Genomic DNA, 19,321 nt, shown 5'->3' with positions numbered 1-19,321 from the left:
AGCACATGTTGAACATCTTAAATGTATACAATTAATTGCACTAGATGATGACAAAATATAAAATATCTTTATTGTGTTTCCTATAAAGGGCAATTACTACAAGGGAACTTCAATCTAGCAGAGAAGATAAACCACATATCAAAATGATTATAAAGCAAAGAAGAAACCTCATAGACACAGACAACAGTATGGTGATTACCAGGGGGAAAGGGGGTGAGGGAGGAAGAAGAGGGTAAAGGAGGCGTAAATGGTGATGGAAGGAGACTTGACTTTGGGTGGTGAGCACACAATGCAATATAAAGTTGATATAGGATAGAATTATATACCTGAAACATATAATTTTATTAATTAATAGCACCCTGATAAATTCAATTTTTAAAAAATGATTATAAAGCAGAGATAGCACTTGATGCAAGTAATACTCTTTCATAAAGTGGAAAGCTCATCCTACCAGAATCAATCACTGCTTCCTCTTGACTTTCCATTGTACTTTTCCCATTCCGATATTCCAGAGCTATCTTTGGTTCATAGTTTATTCACCTAGTTCTCCAGTTTTCCTGTTCACGCTATACATTTCTCTTCTACTTAAGTCAAATCAGAGTCAGTCTCAGTTGCTTTCAACTGAGAATCCTAATACATGTGTTAGTTTTCACTTAAACATTGAGCCATTTGATTTAGTCATTTCAAAACTAAGTTTTCTCTGTAATTATTTTTTATCAAATGCAGTTTTGAAACACATTTGATAGAAATTTTAAAATTTGATCAAACAAATAGATTGTTTGAATTTATTTTTGTGTATTCAATGGTAGATTAGATTTTTGCTGGATATTTAGGTAATCGAACTATTTATTTTGTTTAAAACAACTGGCTGGCTGGCATAATTACAGTGATTTAAGATAATGCTGGTGTCATAACAGATATGATTATTTATTTACTCTTCTCTTTAAAATAAAGATACTGCCTGACTGGCAGTGGTGCAGTGGATAGAGCGTCAGACTGGGATGCGGAGGACCCAGGTTCGAGACCCCGAGCTCGCCAGCTTGAGTGCGGGCTCATCTGGTTTGAGCAAAGCTCACCAGTTTGGACCCAAGGTCGCTGGCTTGAGCAAGGGATTACTCAGTCTGCTGAAGGCCCGCGGTCAAGGCACATATGAGAAAGCAATCAATAAACAACTAAGGTGTCGCAATGTGCAACGGAATTGATGCTTCTCATCTCTCCGTTCCTGTCTGTCTGTCCCTATTTGCACTAGATGTCTGTCTCTCTCTGTCTCTCTCTGTCTCTGTAAATAAATAAATAAATAAATAAATAAATAAATAAATAAATAAATAAATAAAGATATTGCCCTGGCCAGATAGCTTGATGGGTTGGAGCATTGTCCTAGAATGCAGAGATTGCCAGTTCGATCCCTGATCAGGGCACATACAGAAAAAGATGGATGTTTCTGTCTCTCTCTCTCTTCCTCTCTCGCTAAAATCAGTAAATTAAAATAAATTTTTAAGTAAAATAAAGGTACCATTAGGCTCAAAAGCACGAGAGCAGCTGTCCTTTTATGTATTTTGCCAGTCCACATGAGTTACAGCTTTCCATAAGGGCACAAATTTAACCTGCTTTGAGGCAATTATGGAAAGCAGCAAGAAGCAGCTACTAAAAATCCTGAAGGCCTATCCAAAAGCCCTAGGCTCCAGAACAGGCATGACCATGCTTCTGGGAAATATTTTAGGGTATTTGGGGACACACTGGACTAGAAATTGAGAATTTGCAATATTTTGGTGGAAGGCCTAAGTATAACATTGTATTTAGCAGCTCCTGTCTTTGGTGAAATCATGACAGAACTTTGTCATTGCCAGCAATTTCCTTAGAGTCTTTGAGTCAAATTTTTGGGTGTCACAATGTCACTTAGTCTGATATTATCTGGTCTGGTGCATAGAATGGTGTGTCAGTGGTTTCTAGGAAATAGTATTTGTTTTTTCACCAAAATTGCCAGAAAATGCTATGTGACATTATAGCTGATTATAGCTGATAAAGCCAGGACTTTCTAATTTCATTTAAAAAATGTTTCCCCTTTTACATTTTATTTTTTTTAACCTGATAAAGAGCATGGGTTTTGAAGTTAGACACACGGGTGTAAATTCAGGTTCTGCCACTTAGTAGTCACATTCAGGTAGGCCACTTACCTCTTTAATCTTTAGTTTCCTTACCTGCCAATGACATGGTCCAGAGAGTTATAAGAAGGATCTCCTTGTGATGAAGAGGTCTCCTGGGGGTGGGGGGGTTGAATACAAAATTGGGTTTGGATAAAATTAGTAGATACTTTATAAATTAAAGATTTAATATTTCTCTTAAAATTTTCTAAGCATTATATTACTTTTCATTGAGCAGTAAATGGTCTAAAGATATTTGGGTATCAGTTTTTACTATAATCTTTGTATTTCACATTTCAAATTCTGAAGCTATGTCTGACCTGTGCTGGCACAGTGGGTAAAGCATCAACCTGGAATGCTGAGGAGGCCGATTCAAAACCCTGGGCTTGCACATGTGGGAAGCAACTACTATGAGTTGATGCATCCCGTTTCTCCTCTGTTTCTCTCTCTCTCCTCTATCTAAAAATCAATAAATAAAAAGTAATTTAAAAATTAAATTTAAAAAAAATTAAGTTAAATTTAAAAAAAAATTCTGAAGCTAGTTGAAAATAAATTTGACCACAATGTTAGAGATTTTCAGCACAGACTTTTAACTTTTTTCTGTTTTTGATTTTGTACTTTGTGATTTGATTTTTTTCAAACTATAAAAGAAAGTCTATTTAGAAAGTCAAAGAGGTAAAAGAAAGGGGCTCAAGAAACAAGTTTCAGAGATGTAAGATGGCTCCTTGGAGCTTAGGGGAGAGAGAGGCAAGGAAAATGCGCCTATGGGAAGAGGGTAAGGAAAGCATTGGTGCGCTCCTCAGAGAGTCACCTGTAATCTATTGTCTCAGAGAAAAAAATGCCTGTTTGTTTTTTCATATTAGGGCAGTGCCATGGCTGATTATAAAAGAATATTTACCCATTTGGACTTTAATTATAATATGTGTGTGTGTGTGTGTTTTCTTTTTGAGAGAGAAAGAGAGAGGAAGGGAGAGAGATGAGAAGCATCAATTCATAGTTCCGGCACCTTAGTTGTTCATTGATTGCTTCTCATATGTGCCTTAACCAGGGGGCTTAAACCAAGCCAGTGGCCCCTTCTAAGGCCAGTGACCTTTGGATCATGTTGATGATCCTGTGCTCAAGCCAGAGATCCCTTGATAAAGCTGTCAAGCTTCTGCTCAAGCTGGTGACCTCAGGGTTTTGAACCTGAGTCCTCAGCATCCCAGGTCATTGCTCTATCCACTGCACCACCACCAGTCAGGCATAACTTATATTTGTATTTACATTTTTTCTTTAGTAATTTGAAAGAAAGAAGGACATGGAATATTCAATGGAAAAAGCTATGTTAGTTAAGAACACTTCTCCAGATCTGATGTTCCCGTTTTGCAAAGTGAGCTCACTAAGTCTACTAAAGATCTCTTTCTGAATCCTTTACTTATGCTGCCTATGAGGAGATAGAAGGACGCAGTTGACTGGCAAACTTGGGAAGAATAACTGGGTATGAATGGCTTAATTTTGCCCTTTTGGGAGTAAGCCTTCCTGCAGACAGTATAAGTTCTCCTGTGTTCTGTCAGACCATAGGTTATACATGTGTTTACACCTGCAGTGGGGAGGATTACCCAAATCCAATTCTGTCTGACACTGGGTGGGCATATCTGACTACTTCTGGGAACTAGTGGGCAGGCCTACTTGGATACCAGGCCTAAAGACAACTCCTCAAACTGGAACTTCCTAATAATAAAGGTGATATCTGGGTATCCCTGTTATAGTCTTTGTTTTATTTTTCAAAATATTTATAACCTGTATTTTGCTTGCTAGTTTATTTTGTTCGTTAGATTCCACATATGAGTGAAATCATATGGTACTTGTCTTTCTCTGACTGGCTTACTGGGATTGGGGGAGGTGGAGGAAAGTAGAGGGATAAATGATGATTGACCAGGACTTGACCTGGGCTGGGGAGGGGGGCGGTGAACACACAACATGGTGTATAGAGATGTGTTATAGAACTGGGCATCTGAAACCTGTATAATTTTGTTAACTAGTGTTACCCTAATAAAAAAAATATTTTTTAATATTTATAACTTGAGGTAGAAGAGATTTGATATTTCCTGAGTGTGTTTTCTTCCTTTCCCTTTCTTTCTTTCTTCCATCATGTAAGAAAAATGTCTTTTCTAAATATTAATAAAAAACACTAACTGAAAGTCATATAGATCTGAAGTAGTATGTTCTATTTTAACATTTGCTCTTTTAGCACGTATTGTAACATTGTATCTACTAATTTTCTCCACATTTATTGATTAGGAAATTGGGATTTGAAAGTTGAAAGTTCTTTACAAACAATGACTAATGCTAACCCTTTACTTAGTGAATTATGGGTGAAAGCCAAATCAGCGAAACAGCTGAGGAAAGGTTGGTATACAAGAAAAATTAATTTCACAATCTGCAAAGAGTCTTGAACAGCATATGATATCTGGCATCCAAAAACAATTCTCTATGTCAGTGATTAAAGAAACATTTTTGAACCATAACCAAACATAAATGCAGCATTAAATAGAAATCAGATGGTCACCTTTCAACCTTAAAGGGAATAAAAGACAGTGTTTTACTTTTTGAATTATTGGTAAAATAAAGACAACCAATGGGATGGAATTGTTTCAAAATGTTTCGTGACTTCTTTAGTATTGGGGCTTAAACAAGTTAACAGTGACTAAGATAAGTTCCTAAATCAACATATTCTGATATAAGCGCCAGAGATATACTATACTTGTTTTTATTTCGTGGATTGTAGACTATGAATAGGACCTAATAAGAGTGACTGTAGAGTAATATGCCTGTATCTAATGTCAGAACAAATATGGTCATATTGATATTATCTCTGTAAAGTAGCACCACGTGTATTTACTTGTGATGATGCCATTCTTAAAGTATACTCAGAGTCTTCTTTTAAATTGGTAATTAACCACGGCAGAGTGCACAAATCTTTTTTTTTTTTAAGTGACAGGAGTAGAGAGAGACAGGCTCCCACATGAGCCCCAACCAGGATCCACACGGCAACAAACCCCCACCCGTCTGAGGCTGATGCTGGGACCAGCTGAGCCACTGGCTACAAGAAGGAAAGAGAGAAGGGGGAGAGGAGAAGAGAAGCAGATGGTCGCTTCTCATTTGTGCCCTGACCAGGTATTGAACCCAGGACATCCATACTCCAGGCTGATGCTCTATCCACTGAGCCAAACAGCCAGGGCCAGAGTGCACAAATTTCAGTACACAGATTAATTAATTTTACATATGTGTACACCATGTAACCACCCCCCCCCCAGATCAAGATGTAGAACCTTTTAAGGGCCTCAGAAAGTTCCTCTATGTTTACTATCAGACATTATTTTTCCAAAAAGAAAAACTATTTTGCTGAATAATATCAACATAGATTAGTTTTGACAGTTATTGAACTTCACATAAATAGAATCATACATTATGTACTCTTGGGTATCTGGCTTCTTTTGCTCAGCATTATGTTTTAAAAGTAATCCAGGTTCTTACCCAACTCACCCAATCTTAAGATATTTCAAACCAGAAATTGAGTGAAACAACTTCCTGATCCTAACAGGAAGCTAGGCATGGCCCCAGCACCTGAAATGCCACAGTTATTGACTGTTAAACATTCTAAGAGCCATCATGGAAGTTTGTAGGTTGATCCAAGTTTAGACATGAGTTAATACAAAGAACTATCTTCTCTTTTTTCTTTTTTCTACTTTTGCTTTTATTCACCTAATATTCCATAAAATAAAAACAAAATATATTGTAAATAAAATATATTGTTCATTGTATAGAGAAATGGACCTGTTTAGGCCAAATACAAAAGAAGGACTCTGAAAAGTCAAGGAATCCTAGTGCATGAGACAAAGCCTACACATGCAGTGTTCTGTTTTGTATTTTTAGAAAATTAACTTTAACAGGGTGACACTGATCAGTAAGAGTACATAGGTTTCAGGTAAACATGTCTAAAGCATTTGAACTGTTGATACACATGCAGTGTTAACATGAGCAAATGTAAACATTTTTTTATCACTATTGTCTTCCACGCATTGGGAGAAGCTCTTTATATTAATTATTACATAGTACCCTTACAAAAACACTATAAGTTGGATGCTATGATCATCTCTAATTTACAGTTGAAAGTACTTAGGTAACATACCTGAATAAGTAATATGGATGCCATACAGTAGAGCCAGAACTTAGACCTGATCTGCCTGACCATAGCATTTAAATGCGCTATTGCCTCCATTCCTGAAACCTACCTAGGTTCTCTAAAAGGCTTAAATGCCAGCTAGTTCATTTGATCATATATGCTAATGAGAGGCTAGTCTCATGTATATTGGTAACAGTGCTTAGGTGTACCTAACTGAATCCACTCCAGCTAGTTTAAGAAAAAAGAAATTTAGTAAAAAATAATAATTTGGGCTCCCCATAGTATCTCTGGGAGTGCCAAGAACCAGCCTTGGATGCCAAATAGCCAGAAGCATTGATACAGCAACGAGAAATGCCCAACCAGACCCTAGGACTGTTATAGTGGAAAGACTACCGTTGCTGCCTCCTGTTCTACACTTTTATCTTGAGCCTAGAGCCATAAACTCTACCACAGTTGTTTCAAAAGACCCAGATGCCTTGGCTGCCCTACTTGACAGAACTTACATCTCTCCAAATGCAGTTTCTGCAGAATCAGGTCATATACCAGCACTCTAGTTAAAAGGGAATTTGAGAAATGAAATTTTATTTTTTCAATCACCAAGTACAGAAAAAAAAAGCTAGGAGGTGACAATATTGGGTGTTTAGGTCAAGAAGATTGAATGATAATCTTAGAAATTCTGACTTTTCTCAAATTATTCCATAGAGAGAAGTACCTAGCGACCGTAACACAGACTTAGACCTAAGATTTATATTCTCTATCTCTATCTCCATATGTATGTATATAGTACTCCTATGTACCCAAACAAAAAAATCTGAAAGCCATTCTCAATTTATTGCTCCTCTCTGCCTTTACCTCAACTAATCAGTTACCAGGACCTGTGATCTCTACCTTCTAAGTCTTTCTCAGAATACTTCTCCTTTCCCTCATTACTGATTCTGCATTGGCTTTCACTTTAAAAATTACACAATCTCTAATACCACAGCTTGTTCCCTGTGGCAAGGATGCTCTTCATTCTCTAGTCCAACATAAAAACTCACCCTTCAAAACCAAACTAAGGACTCACCTTCCTTACACCTTTCCAAACTGACCAGGTTTCTGAAATTCTCTGCTCATATAATAACAATCTATTTTGTTGTTGAGTCTCAACTAGGCTCCAAGGAAGCAAAAACCATTATCTTATTTTGGTCTGTATCTATGGCACCTGACCTTCTGCATATACATAATAGACAGTAACTGTCCACTGAATCTACCTAAGCAGAAGTCCATATAAAGTAGATGATCTTATCCATACTCTGATTTTGACTTATCATTCTATATTATAGCAGGGTTATATTACTAGTTCATTTTTGTTATTGTTGTTATTAGAGTCAACTACTTTATTTTACTATTTTTAAATGCGGTAAAATGCACATATGTAGGGAATCACCTATTTAACCTTGAACCCTCTAGGATTTGGACTGGGAAACTTTAGTTAAAAGCCCTGAGTGAAATGTCCCTTGGAGGCAAACACCAACAAACTGTGAGTGAGTGACCTTTGTGCAGACACAAAGGAATGCATGTGAACAAGCTTTAGAAAATTAGCCTAGAGGTTCTAGATTGCCCTTTCCTTTGTTCTTATTAATTAGCAAAAGAATGTACATACCAAATTAGCCCTTTCTCCATGTCAGCAAAATGGCCATTAGTCATTCTTTCCCCTTATCACCTGGACTCCCTTCCTTGTAATCCTGTTACCTCTGCTCTGATTCTGATCAATAAAAGCTAAAGGAGAAGGAAATTCAGGTCTTTTTTGCCTCCCTTGGCAGGCCTCTCTCTCTTCCTCTTGACATCAGTTTGTCTTGAGTAGGGTTCTTCCACATAACACTGGTAGTTCCCAGTGGACTGGAGTACTACATACAATACATACGTAGAATTTATCATCTTAACCCATTCTAAGTGTACAGTTCAGTAGTATTAAGTATATTTACGTTGTTGTCCAATCAAATTCCAGAAGTTTTCACCTTGCAAAACTGAAATTCTGTGCCCATTAAAGAAAATAATTATCCATTCCCTCTTTCCAGCAGCACCTGGAAACCACCATTCTGTTTTCTCTTCCTATGATTTTGACTACTCTAGACACCTCCTATGCATAGAGTCATACAGAATTTGTCTTTTGGGGGCCCCACCAGTCTATACTTAAACTCCAAAGATGTTATATTACAAATGGGCATCAGAACAGTAAATTATTTTAATTATTTCTTCACTCACAGAAGGGGTTGTCTTATCAGGAAAACTCCCAGCTTATCAGAATGATCTATTTCCTGTATTTCAGGAGTTAATGTGAATTTTCCTATTGTACAATTTCCCAGGTCTCTAGGAGAAAAAACAAGACAGCATTTGGCATTGCCTACAAGAAATTCCAGCTAAGGTCTGTAAGCTCTTCAGTGTGTGTTATACAGTGGGAAAAAACAAACAAGTGTCAGAGAAGACAGTAAGCAAATTAAAGAAATACCAGAAACATGACAATAACCATTCTAAGGAAATTGGTATCTGTTTCTTTCACTCTAAAAAAATTATTGGACTTCAATTAAAGTTAAATTTCAGATTTGTCTAGAGTGGTCCTGGGGGAAAAGAATAATACTGGGAAATTTGTGATGTTGAAATTTTCAAAATTGAATGCCATAAATGACTATCTGTACACAATATCAAACCATGTAAATTAAAATGACAAACTTAAGCTGTTTTCCAAATATTGTCTTTTTGTTATTATATCACTTAAGTCTCATTTTCTTCACAATAAAATCCAAAATCCTTATAATGGCTCTACGTGACCTGGCCTTTGTTAACCTGAAAATCTCACCTCCTACTGTTCATTTTTCATTTCCTCTTTTTTTTTTTTTTGTATTTTTCTGAAGTGAGAAGCGGGGAGGGGCAGAGAGACAGACTCCCGCATGCACCCGACTGAGATCCACCCGGCATGCCCAGTAGGATGCGAGGCTCTGCCCATCTGGGGCGTTGCTCCATTGCAACCAGAGCAATTCTAGTGCCTGTGGTGGAGGTCATGGAGCCATCCTCAGTGCCCGGGCCAACTTTGCTCCAGTGCAGCCTTGGCTGTGGGAGGGGAAGAGAGAGAGACAGAGAGAAAGGACAGGAGGAAGGGTAGAGAAGCAGATGGGTGCTTCTCCTGTGTGCCTTGACCTGGAATCGAACCCAGACTTCCACACACTGATGCTCTACCACTGAGCCAACTGGCCAGGGCCTATTGTTCATTTCTCTATTCACTCTTCAGCCTTCACCAGCCACAGTGACCTTCATGCAGACCTCAGGGCCTAACCCTTTACCTGAAAAGCTTCACCCTAAGATACTTTCATGACTTACCCCTTTACTTCATTCAGGTCCCTACTTGATTTCCTCTCTTCAAAGAGGCTTCTCCTAACCACATTTTATAAAATAGTCCCCAATTTCTGTCATCCTCTATCCCCTTACTTGATTTTACTGTTCTTCATAGAAGTTGTCATTATCTAGTTCGTCTCAGTGTTTTTTGCTGTCACCCCTTCCTCGAATGAAAACTGTATGGAGGACCAGGAACATTGTCTAATTTGTTTCAGCTGTATCCTTAGCACCTAGCCCAGTGCCTCACACATAGTAGATATTAAAATAAATACTCACTGAATTGATAAAGAGTTTAAAGTCCCATTTGCCAAGCCATTATGCAACAAGTAGAAATACAGTTTCCATGATTTAAATGAATAAATATTAGATTCTGTCCTCTAATCAGCTATAAATACAAAATCTCTGTGACCCTGCCTCATTTCAATGCAGGGCTTCTCCAAGTTTAGTTCCGAAATCAACAACATCAGCATCATCTGAAAACTTGTTAGTAGTTCCCAAATGAACCCAAACTTTGGGGCCTGGGGTCCAGCAATCTGTACGTTAACAAGCCCTCCGCATGATGCTTTGAAAACAGTCAGTCTAACCTGAGTCCTTTTCCGCAAGCGAAATATCTAAAAAGGGCATTCTAGGAAGAAGACTTCTTAAAGGTAAAAAATGAAAAGGAGCAAATATATAAAACCTAAGTCCATAAAAGGCAAGAATAGAAAGAGAGCTACTGCCTTTTCTAGAGTTTGTTCTGTTTAATATTAGCAGAGCATTTTTATTTTTTTTTTTGCATTTTCTCTAAGATCTAATAAATACACCTTGCTGGGCATACCATTTAAAATGATCCTGAAACAGCAGGTCCCCGAAAAAAGTCATTTTGTCCAATGTCATTTTATTATAACATTGATGAGAAAAACAACAACAATAATTCCCAGCTGGGCCACTCACTGTCTGTGGGGAGTTTGCATGTCTCCCCATGTCTGTGTGGATTTTCTCTGGGTAGTTCAGTTTCCTCCCACATCCCAAAGATGTGCACACTAGGTGAACTGGTGTTTCTAAATTGCCCCAGCCTGAGTAGTGTGGGTGGAGGTGTGGGTGCGCCCTGTGATGGGAGGCAATCCTCTCAAGCGGGGATCCCTCTTTGTGCGCTGGGCTGCCAGGATCGGTTCTGCCTACCCACCACCTTGAACTGGAAAAAATGGGCTGGAAGATCATTCTTTGACTTGTTTTCTATTCACCTTTCTTAAATGTGTATATAATTCACATTTATTTCAATGTTTAATGTTAGATGTGTTATGGATCTGTCTTTAGAAGTTTGGTGACATTTTTGTGACCAGAACTATGCTGTGAGAACTTAACTCTTGTTTATACCAATTAGCCTATAGTAAAATAGTTTCATTTTTTATTTTGTTTGTTCATTTTTTACAGAGACAGAGAGGGAATCAGAGAGAGGGATAGATAGGGACAGACAGACAGGAACAGAGAGAGATGAGAAGCATCAATCATCAGTTTTTCGTTACGACATTTTGGTTCAGGGGTAGGGAACCTTTTTGGCTGAGAGAGGCATGAATGCCACATATTTTAAAATGTAATCCCGTGAGAGCCATACAATATGTTTAACACTAAATACAAGTAAATATGTGCATTTTATGTAAAACCAACATTTTTAAAGTACAATAAGTCTCTGAATTCTTTTTAATAGCATTATTATGCTGTTGCTAACCAATGATGAATAAAGTACTTCTTACCATTAATGCAACTTCTGGTGCTGCATGGTTTTGCTGATGGCTTTGTAGTCTGATTGATACGTGGTGAGGTTAAGCTTCATGCAAGCGTTGAGATTTCCATCCGTTAAACATGATCATAGGTTGGTCTGAATGTTCTAATTTAGATTTGAGAAAGACTGCTCACATGCATACGTAGAGCCAAACATTGTCAGTACAGCAATACTCACACGCTGCAGTGTGTGGTATGTGACGAGAAGCGCCTTCCAAGTTTTGACAATCAGCTGGCCCATGGGTTGAAGTTTTTTCATTTTACCCCACTTGTGTTTGCTCACCAACTCTGCTTGCTGTCATGCAAGTCTTTCCAAATCTTCATTCAGTGACTTGAACTTATTCATTCACATGTCTGAGGCCTTCAGGTCAGCAGCTTATAGCTCAAAATATCTGACAGAGACACTGGGGATGTAACTCAGGTAGGCGCTGTCCACTGTACACTCATGTGGATGGGTGATGAACTTAAAAAGACAAGTGTGCTCATGAAATTCTCCAAAGCACGCTTTGAATAACTGCAGGAGATTAGATGTGAAGCCCGCTAGCTGCTGGAGATCAAGATGTTGAGCAGGGTCACTTGCTGTGCATGCATCTTTAAACTCTCCCAGTTTTTCAAAGTGTAGTAAACGGCCTGTTTCAGTGTTGGCTATGAAGAGTTCTAGCTTGTTTTCAAATGCAAACACTGCTTGTTAAAGGTATAAGACTGTATTTCCAATGCCTTGCATTTTCACATTGAGCTGGTTCAGATGTTCAGTCATGTCCATGAGATAGTAGAACTTCAAGAGCCACTCAGTGTTAGCTAACTCAGGATATTAGACGTTTTTCTTTTTTTTTTATGAATAAATTTTTATTAATGCTAATGGGGTGACATCAATAATTCAGGGTACATATATTCAAAGAAAATATGTCCAGGTTCTGTTGTCATTCAATTATGTTGCATACCCATCACCCAAAGTCAGATTGTCCTCCGTCACCCTCTATCTAGTTTTCTTTGTGCCCCTCCCCCTCCCCCTTCCCCTCTCCCTCCTTCCCTCCTGCGCCCTACCTCCCCCCGCCTCCGGTAACCACCACACTCTTTTCCATGTCTCTTAGTCTCGATTTTATGTCCCACCAATGTATGGAATCATGTAGTTCTTGTTTTTTTCTGATTTACTTATTTCACTCCGTATAATGTTATCAAGATCCCACCATTTTGTTGAAAATGATCCGATGTCATCATTTCTTATGGCTGAGTAGTATTCCATAGTGTATATGTGCCACATCTTCTTTATCCAGTCTTCTATTGAAGGGCTTTTTGGTTGTTTCCATGTCTTGGCCACTGTGAGCAATGCTGCAATGAACATGGGACTGCATGTGTGTTTACATATCAATGTTTCTGAGTTTGGGGGGTATATACCCAGTAGAGGAATTGCTGGGTCATAAGGTAGTTCTATTTTCAGTTTTTTGAGGAACTACCATACTTTCTTCCATAATGGTTGTACTACTTTACATTCCCACCAACAGTGAATGAGGGTTCCTTTTTCTCCACAGCCTCTCCAGCATTTGCTATTACCTGTCTTGTTGATAACAGCTAATCTAACAGGTGTGAGGTGGTATCTCATTGTAGTTTTGATATTCATTTCTCTAATAACTAAGAAAAGTCCGGATTTCACTCAGACAAGCCACGAAATGGCTGAGCACCTTCCCTCTTGACAACCAACGCACATTGCTGTGCAGAGCAGACCAGGATAATTATTCCCAACTTCATCCAGCAGTGTTTTAAACTGGCGATCATTTAAAGCTCGGGCAACAATAAAGTTGACCACCTGAATGACCAGCGACATCACCTCATCAAGCTGTTTGCCACACATCGGAGCATAAAGCACCTCCTGATGTAGGATGCTGTGAAAACTTAGGATGGGTCTCTTTTCATGTTCATGAAGAAGCGCTACGAATTCTCTGTTTTTCCCCACCATGCACGGAGCACCATCATTACAAACTGAAATAACTTTATCCATTGGTAGATTTTTTTCTTTAGCGAACTCAGTGAAAGACTTGAATAAATCCTCCCCTCTTGTTGTCTCTTTCATAGGTGAAACAGCAAGACTTTCCTCACATAGTGTGTCACGGACAGCATACCTTGCAATCATGCTGAACTGGGATAAATGGCTTACGTCTGTTGATTCATCCAAAGCGAGAGAAAAGAATGGCACTACATTTATGTCCTTCACTCGTATTGCCTCAATTTGATTTCCCATCATGATGGTACAATCATGAACAGTTCTTGCCGACAGAGGCATGTCTTTTATTCCTTTGATTATCTTATCTTTGTCCGAAAAGTCATCAAAAAGTTCACTGGCAACATCAAGCATGAATGTTTTGGCATACTTCTCATCTGTGAATGGCTTTCCATTTCTCACAATTGCTAAAGCATCAGCAAAGCTAGCCAAATTCCAGTCACCTTGTTGGGTCCAAACACAGAGTTGCTGCTGACTAGCTTGCACTCTGCACAGTAGCTCTTTTATTTATTTACTTTTTTTTTAGATTTTATTTATTCATTTTTATTAGAGAGAGAGGGGAGAGGGGGGAGAGAGAGAGAGAGAGAGAACAGGGGGAGGAGCAGGAAGCATCAACTCCCATATGTGCCTTGACCAGGCAAGCCCAGGGTTTTGAACCGGCAACCTCAGCATTCCAGGTTGATGCTTTATCCACTGTGCCACCACAGGTCAGGCTGCACAGTAGCTCTTGACATGCTTTCTTCCTGCTGTTCCCCACTGGATATTTTGATGCAAATGTAGTATGGCGTGTGTCGAAGTGCTGCTTTATATTTGACCGTTTCATCGATGCAATTTTATCATTGCATATTAGACACACTGCAGAACCTGCTCTCTCCACAAAGGCGAATTCCTCTGTTCATTCCTGCTGAAAAGTATGATACTCCTCAGCTTTTTTTCTTTTAGCCATCTTCTTCATCAAAAGGGTTTCTGCAATTAGCTAGCTGACTACTTTATTAAAAAGAGGAAAGTTTACTTCCTGACCTCAAAATAACCCGTGTACATTACACATTATCCAATAAAAACTTGCTGTTTTCCCGGAGGACAGCTGTGATTGGCTCCAGCCACCCGCAACCATGAACATGAGAGGTAGGAAATGAATGGATTGTAATACATTAGAATGTTTTATATTTTTAATGTTATTATTATTTTTATTAAAGATTTGTCTGTGAGCCAGATGCAGCCATCAAAAGAGCCACATCTGGCTTGCAAGCCATAGGTTCCCGACCCCTGCCTTAGTTGTTCATTAATTGCTTTCTCATATGTGCCTTGACCGTGGACCTTCAGTAGACCAAGTAACCTCTTGCTCGAATCCATGACCTTGGGTCCAAGCTGGTGAGCTTTGTTCAAACCAGATGAGCCCGCGCTCAAACTGATGACCTCAGGGTCTCGAACTTGGGTCCTCAACATCCCAGTCCGATGTTCTATCCACTGCACCACCACCTGATCAGGCAAAAATGGGTTTTATTTTATTTCGTTTCACTTAAAGTTGCAGTTTCCAAGAACCTATCGACAATATTAAGTGAGGGCTTACTGTTCCTACTTCCTCACAATGAACTTCAGTATCTACTGTTGAGGTTGAATTTCAGCTTTCTCTTCATAGGTTAAAACCTCTTGCTTCTAATTGGTTTTTACTTTCTTCAGAAACATTAAAACACTTCAAGGATATATTCTTATATTCTGTATAATGGCATGAGTTCAGTGGTCACCACTTTCAAAATGACATATTGCAATTTGGTAAGTATTAAGCATAGAGACTGAGATTTCATGGACAAAACTGGAAACAGAAAGGACAGAAGGACAGTCATCCTGAAGGTGGGTGCATATCTACATCAGTAACCATTCCATTAGAAAAAGTGACAATATTCATGAAATTTTCTCTTTAGTTTTGACTTTTTCCAGGATTATTAAGACAGATAAATAAAATAACATTTGAAAGAACTTGGACTACACAAGTTATAATAATACAAATAGTAGCTAACCTTTAATTGGATACCTTTCTGTGTTAGCACCATACAAAGCACTTTGCATACATTCCCACCATCATTCAGCAATACTTCAAGGTAAGTATTATTTCTTTATTTTACAAATGAACTTAGGTAACCTGCCCAAGGCCATGTAATTAATAAATAGTATATGCAAAATATGAATCGACATCTGTCATATTTAAAATCCTAGGCTGCTGACCACTACATTCATCTACTCAACATCACCTTCACTGCACCTATAACTAACATCTCTATGTACATATTTGGATAAATTTCAAATATATGACATTCTCATTGGAGAAATTAAAACATAAAAAATTAATTAAAACAAAGAGTTAAATTTCCCTTTGCCATCATCCAACTGCAATCTCACTTTTATTCATATCTGAAATGATCACAACTCTGTATTTGCCTCAGGAGAAATTTTTTTTACTAAAAATTAAGCAGAAATGTTCTCAAAAGTGTCTATTTAATAGCTCCCTTATAAAAAGAGGTCTGTTTTAATTACAATAAATGAAATAGTTATTACATTTCTAAAACACGCCTCTGTGAAGTGCACTTCTATTTGTGAAGCAAACATCTGGTATATTAAGATAGTCCCAAGAAAACTTCTTACTCTCATTACAAATGTGTTAGTTAGTTGAGCTGTCGATGGGGACACAGCCCAGTATCACTGCCTTCCCATTCAGCTAAGGTTCCTCCTGGGTCAGCTCTATCATGTGACAAATTAGTCAGAAGCCTGGCATTCCATTCAGATTTGCTTCACTCTCCTGCAGGGCAGGTGTATTTATTTAACAAATCTTTGGCAGTGACACAGGTTTTCATTTTGTTGTTGTTGTTGTTTTTGTTTTGTTTGGTCTGCTAAAAAAAGAATGCTTTATTATACAAGTTTCTTTAATGAATACTGGCTTGATTCTAATTTGGAGGAGTCTCACACTGTATCTCCAAGTACCACACATCAACCTGAACAACTTGTTTCCATTCCTGCTACACTGACATTGCCCACTAGGACTTACAATAACATAGCAGAGAATAAATTGGGTGAAACTTTGTCTTCTTTCTTCCCCACTCTTTTGGTCAATTCATGCTCAGCAAGTTCCAAGCTGGCTCAGTCATATTTAATTATTCTTCAATGCTTTTGTCTGCCAATTAGAAGAGAAAGGTAGAATGCTGCCACCATCAACAATTTATAGAAGCCAAAAAAAATGCACTGCAGTAAATGACTGTCTCAGCTCACAAATCCTGGGACCTGAGCCTTTACTCTTTCCACTCAACCGTAGTGCCCAACTTCCAAAGTGTTGGCTCTAAAACCCAATATGCTCTCATTGAGTCATCATTTTACGATGCTATTCAGAGCTTCTGGATGATCTCATTTTGATCCTTCTTGTCCAGAGGCAATAGAACTCTGACTAATTCATGGGGGAGTCAAATTCTGGCTGAGGATCACCCAAACATATATTCACCTGTTTGTGCCTGTTTGGCTGCATCAGGACTATCCTATTACAATTTGAACAGAGGCCATCTCGGAATCCTAGGATAAAAACCTACCAGCTTGAGTATTAGTATGGGGGTTGGAGACAGCCCTATCTCATAACCACTCCCACCACAAGATTTATACAAATGTTTAAGACAGAATGGATTTCTTAGTACAGCAGTTCCTTGAGTAATGTCAGTTCATTCAACATCATTTTGTTGTAATATTGCTGAGAAGCCATAAGAACTTAACTCTTACTTTTTGCTAATGGAAGAGCCTAGCACAGTGGTGGTAGAGGAGTCAGCAGGAATTGCACTACCACCAGGGCTTGAGGCTGACCTGTTTCACTTCCTGTCAGTGCCAACAAATTGTTGGAAAAGTTGTGGAGAAAAAAGAACCCTCACTCATTGTTGGCGGGAATGTAAACTGGTACAGCCACTATGAAAAACAGTAAAGGATTCCCCCAAAAATTAAGAATAAAGTTACCATATGACCCAGCAAGCCTTCTTTTGATTATCTCCCCGAAAAATTTGAAAATATTTAAGTGTAAAGATATACGTACCCCTATGCTCACTGCAGTATTATTCACAGTGGCCAAAACATGGAAACAACCAATCATCTCAATACATGATTGGATGAAGAAGATGTGGTACATTTATACAGTTGAGTACTATTCAGTCATAAGAAATTATAAAATACTACCATTTGCAACAACATAGATGAATCTTGAGAATATCATGCTAAGCAAAATAAATCAGATGCAAAATGTCAAGAACCATATGATTTCACTGATACGTGGGATATGGCACATAAAACTGAAAGCAACAAATGAACAGACAAGAAAAACAAACAAAAACTCATAGACACAGACAATACTACAGTGGTTACAAGAGAAGGGAATGGGGTAGTAAAGGGTAAAGGAGGTTAAATATATGGTGATGGAGGGAGCTTTGACTTTGGGTGGTAAACACACAATGCAATACACAGTTGATGTATCATAGAATTATACACTTGAAACACTATATAATTTTATTAACCAATTTCACCGTGCATAAATTTAATTTTTAAAAAGAATAAGAAGAAAAGGAAACAAAAAGGATATTTGATATTGATGAAGTTAAAGAACCTGTAAAGGCTCTTAAGACTGAAAGTGACATTCAAGAACCAACTGAACCAGAGGATGGCCTTGACATTAATCTTGACAATAAAAAAAAAGAAAGAAAGAAATAGAAGAATGTCAAGTTCCCAAATGAGGGTAAAATTCTAGAAAAAGCGAAGTTTTAGAAGACGAATACAGCAAAAAGATGATGGTATCTCATTCAGTAATGAGAAAGGCCCTTCTTGGTCAGGCTCAGAAAGAGACTGCACATATGACGAGCTACTGAATTGAGTATTCAGCATAATGAGGGGAAAGAATCCAGATAAGGTTGCTGGAGAGAAAAGGAAATTTTTCATGAAAGCTCCACAGTTTGTCCAAGTAAGAACCATGAAAGGTTCTTTTTGTCAACTTTACAGATATCTGTAAACTATTACATCCTCAGCTCAAACATCTCATTGCATTTTCATTGGCTCTATTGAAGGTAAGAATCAACTTATAATCATAGGAAGATTTCAACTGAAACAGAGAAACTGACTTGAAAAGATGTATCAAGGAATGCATCACTTGTCACATGGGCCAATCACCCAACATAATTCTGCAAAAGAATACCTGACTCTATCTCTAAACATCTCAGTCTTGGTGCTCTGTCACTAGCACTAAAACAGGCTTCCAGGCTGTCATGGGCAAAAGAGCACAACTCTGTACCAAACTCACTAATTTGCTGATCACCAATGATTTTGCAAGGTGTGTTGTGGAAATGTAGCCGAGCAGGTCCGAAGCCAAGTGGACACACCATTTTATGAAAACAAGATAAAAGAGCTGCCAAGCTCTTTGGCATGTGGCTGCTTAGTCTTACTTAAGTCCTTGCAAGATGCCAGTGTTTAAGCTATTAACACACTCATTGCCTACTTTAACAATTGTCGGAAACACATGATAGGGTAATGTGGTGCTTTTTAAAAATTATTCATAGCCATCTGCAAAATGCAAGATAAATTAAAAACATTATAACAGTCAAAAAAAGAACTTGCCTGGCCAGGAGGTGGCGCAGTTGATAGAGCATTGGACTGAGATGCGGAGAACCCAGGTTCAAGACCCCGAGGTTGTCAGCTTGAGCACGGGCTCATCTGGCTTGAGCAAAAAGCTCACCAGCTTGGACCCAAGGTCGCTGGCTCGAGCAAGGGGTTACTCAGTCTGCTGAAGCCCGCAGTCAAGGCACATATGAGAAAGCAATCAATGAACAACTAAGGTGTCGCAACGAAAAACTGATGATGAATGCTTCTCATCTCTCTCCA

General features: G+C 38.4%; 1 pseudogene; it reads left to right on the top strand.

Annotated features, from left to right (window-relative positions):
- The first annotated feature begins 247 nt into the window (after positions 1–247).
- On the top strand, positions 248–18,792 carry LOC136386446 (eukaryotic translation initiation factor 2 subunit 2-like; annotated as a pseudogene).
- Positions 18,793–19,321: the final 529 nt, after the last annotated feature.

This window comes from Saccopteryx leptura, chromosome X (assembly GCF_036850995.1).
Source record: "Saccopteryx leptura isolate mSacLep1 chromosome X, mSacLep1_pri_phased_curated, whole genome shotgun sequence".
Taxonomy (NCBI): Eukaryota; Metazoa; Chordata; class Mammalia; order Chiroptera; family Emballonuridae; genus Saccopteryx; species Saccopteryx leptura.
The sequence above is the reverse complement of the archived record's forward strand: the minus strand, read 5'-3'. Positions and strand labels throughout refer to the sequence as shown.